Here is a 3,872-nt window from a genome sequence, read left to right on the forward strand (position 1 = left end):
TGAACTAGATTGTTGGGGGGAGGGCGGCAATGGGGGGGAGAATGGGGAGGGGAACACCCATAAAGAAGGGGAGGGGGAGGGATTAGGTGGATGTTTGCAGGGAAACCGGGAAAGGGAATAACACTTGAAATGTAAATAAGCAATACTGGTTAATAAAAAAAAAGTAACCGCAGGGGGGTGGGGGGGAAAGAACATTATAGTCATTTAATTTGAGAGGTCAGTACTTCTGAAAAGTTCTACAAGGGGAATGGCACTTGAACTTGAATATATTTATTATGTACCTTAGCAGAAACCCAATAGAATAAATAGGAAAATAAAGATCCTGTTGTGCACCATGTATTCCTGGCAGGTTTAACAGGTTCCACCAACTTCAGAAATGTTTCATGTTCTAAAATTCGCTTTTCCATTCTGTCCATGCTTTAAAGTTCAGTAGTCTTTTGGTGTTCCTAAGAAACAGTTAGTCAATGCAAAACTTTGATGATCTTTTTTTGTCATATCTGAATGGTTCTTCAAAGGACAATCTAATTTATATATCAGAAATAGTTCTTCTTTCTTTGTTCCTTCATTCCTTCCTTTGTTCCTTTTGTCTTCCTCCTTTTTCTTTTTCCTTCCTCCCTCTCTCTCCTGCCCTCACCCCCTCCCCTGTAGATACAAATATGTCATAGAGACCAAGTATCTCATGAGGTCAAAGTACAACTCTCAGAAATCATGTCTCTCCTCCCCCTTTTGGGAATATTTAAACCTCGGGGCTTCATGCACATATCTCTTTCACATTCTCACAAACTCAAGAAATATTTTCACAATAGATTCTCATAAATGGAAAGGATTTGTTGAAAGTGTGAGCACTTTTGAAGTGTTGGCTTGTTCATATTCACTGTCTGTCCTAGTCAGCTTCTGTTCGTGTTGTGGGAAAAACTATGGCAACTTGGGGTACAAGATTATTTATCTCATCATTAACTTACAATCTACCATCAATGGTAACCAAAGAAGAAACCCAGAGGTAGAAACTCGAGTAGAGAACAGAAAAGAATGATGTTTACTGGCTTGCCTCCTCTGGTTGAGTCAGCTCCCTTTGTAATACAGCTTGATCCACCTGCCTAGGGATGTGCCAGCCACAGTTGACTGAGTACTACTACAACATTGAAGAATCAAAAAATATTCCTGAGAGATTGCAATTCTCCAGTGGAGTGAAGGCAATTTGTTTTTTGTTTCTTCCTCCTCCTCCTCCTCCTCCTCCTCCTCCTCCTCCTCCTCCTCCTCCTCCTCCTCTTCTTCTTCTTTTCTCCTTCTTTTCTTCTTCTTCTTCCTCTTCTTCTTCTTTTCTTCTTCTTCTCTTCTTCTTTTTCTTTTTCTTCTTCTTCTTCCTCTTTTTCTTCTTCTTCTTCCTCTTCTTCTTCTTCTTCCTCTTTTTCTTCTTCTTCTTCCTCTTCTTCTTCTTCTTCTTCTTCTTCTTCTTCTTCTTCTTCTTCTTCTTCTTCTTCTTTTCTTCTTCTTCTCTTCTTCTTTTCTTCTTCTTCTTCTTCTTCTTCTTCTTCTTCTTCTTCTTCTCTTCTCCTTCTTTTCTTCTTCTTCTTCCTTCTTCCTTCTTCTCCATCTCCTCCTCTTTCCTCCCTCCTCCTCCTCCTCCTCCTCCTCCTCCTCCTCCTCCCATGTCAATTTCACTGTCCTCTGAGTCTTCATCTTCATCGGAGTCTCCACCTTACATTGTGCTCACGATGCTTTTGCCCGACCTTCCTTGCATGAGCACCTCCACTGCTGTCTGAGGCTTAAACAGCCGTCTGTCCTCCAGCTCGCTGTCTGATTCATGATCCTCTGGGTTGTCTATGTCTGTGTTGTCACTGCTTCCACTCTTGAGCAGTCGCTTCTCCTCTTCCTTTAGCTTATTCTGCATCAGGCGGAGAGTATTCTCAGCTTCCTCAAACCTCTCCTTTTCCATCCTGTGATGGTCCTCAAGCTGCTGTTCCAGGTAAGCCAGGTTCCGAAACTTCTCTAGATAGATTTCATATTGCTTTTGCAGCTCTTCCTCAACCTTCTCATACTCATCCATAAAGGCTGTCCTGACTCTCTGCAGGGTCTGCAATAGCTTCCAATTTCTTTCCAGTTCTAATTTTTCTCTTTTCAATTTTGGCTTGTAAGTTTGCTTCATCAGAGGCCACATTATTGAGCAGGTCTTTAGTCTTCTGAACCTGTGCCAAAATACATTTTAATGCAATTCTCATCACCTTTTCAGTCTCGTTTATTCCTAGAGATGTAGCAATGGCTTCTGTTCTCAGTTCTCTCAGCTCAACCCCTTTGCCCAGCAACTCATACAGAAAAGCTCCCTTGGCAGTGAATTCAGAAGCAAGTTGTCTGGCTGCTTTCAAATCTGCAATCTTGGAGCCAAGATCAAACTTGAATGTGCTGATGTTTTCTTCTCCGATGTTGGAGCTCTCCATCCCTTTGGTCTTCATAGCATTATACAGAATGGATGTGATCAGCAGCAGCTCTTTCACCGCATACCAGTCTGCTTGATAGAGTTTCTTGGTATTGAGTTTTATATGTGCCTTTGTGGCCATGAACTGGGTAATTGCCTTAAGGAAGAAAACTCAGGCTTGTTCAGTCTCAGTGTCAGAAGGGATGTTGGTCTGCGCCTCATACCTTTTCACAAGTCACAGAAGCACTTCAGAGACAAACCCAAAGTTGGGTGGAAATTCTCCATAAAAATAAGGCATGGGTATCCCAAGGCTCTCATCATCTCTGTGAAATTGTGGAGGTCGCAGAAAGACGTGCCACTCTGAGGCAAGAGTCCACTATGAAGGCAGTTTTTTAACTGGGGTTCTTTCTGAACAGATGTATCAGGTTGACATTTGAATCTAACTCTGAGACTGTATCTTTGTTTTACCTAAAACATAAATGTACACATTACCAGTTTCACAGTTTCACATCCCCAATACAAACATTGTACCTACACTATTTCCCAAAGGAAAAAGTGTACAAGACTGAAAATAATGGAAGTGTAAAGTCAGGACAATTTTTAATTCCTGGTCTTCTCAAGTTCCATTAAGCTATATGGTTTTCCACAGCCATGATTCTGCTAATCAATTACACTAATAGTCTAACGGAAACAACAAAACCACAGCATTAAAGTAACAAGTGTTTCTCCAAAGGGAATGAGATAAACAACTTACAAATAGTCTATTAAATACTAAAGTGTGTGTGTCATACAAATTTGTGGTATTTTCCAAATAGGAAGATAGTATAATTCTCAAATAATAGCGTGATAGAAGTTTAATGTGCTGGTACTGGAAACAAAAGTTATCTAAAAGAAGGTATAGTGAATATATTTAATGTTTATTGCATTCTATATTTTACATAGCATTTTAACTGTGAGGCAGTTCTCTAAGGGAGCATCTTCCATAAAATAGCTTTTAAGAATAGGAAGAAAGTAAGTGTGTCTGAAACATTCTGGGAAAAATAATTCGGGATGAGTTTGGAAACATAGGCATAGCTTATATATCATGCTACATATTTTATGAGTGTCGCTCCTTCATAATAGTGTGTGTGTGTGTCTCTGTGTGTGTATGTGTGTGTGTGTGTGTGTGTGTGTTTATAGTTACTCAAAGTGTTGCCATATTGTAGAGGAGCAACAATGGCAAGACACAGTCAAGAGCCTATTGCTGGCAAGAAGTTTGGGTAACTTGGCCCATGCTTGACTATGTGAGTTGGAACGGAGAAAAGATTTGCCTACATGTACTATTTAGACCAATAGTAGCAGTTCATAAGCAGCAAGTAAAAGATGAGCAGAAGATTAGAACAAGAGTTCCTGTGATAATTTTATTTATTCTTTGAAAATTGCCTGCATATATGCAATATATCCTTCACTAACCAGTTTT

General features: G+C 40.1%; 1 pseudogene; it reads right to left on the minus strand.

Moving 5' to 3' along the window:
- Nucleotides 1-1,466: 1,466 nt before the first annotated feature.
- Nucleotides 1,467-2,875, minus strand: LOC148002583 (clusterin-associated protein 1 pseudogene; annotated as a pseudogene).
- Between the last annotated feature and the right edge of the window lie 997 nt (nucleotides 2,876-3,872).

This window comes from Rattus norvegicus, chromosome 11 (assembly GCF_021556685.1).
Source record: "Rattus norvegicus strain SHRSP/BbbUtx chromosome 11, alternate assembly SHRSP_T2T, whole genome shotgun sequence".
In the NCBI taxonomy this organism is placed as follows: Eukaryota; Metazoa; Chordata; class Mammalia; order Rodentia; family Muridae; genus Rattus; species Rattus norvegicus.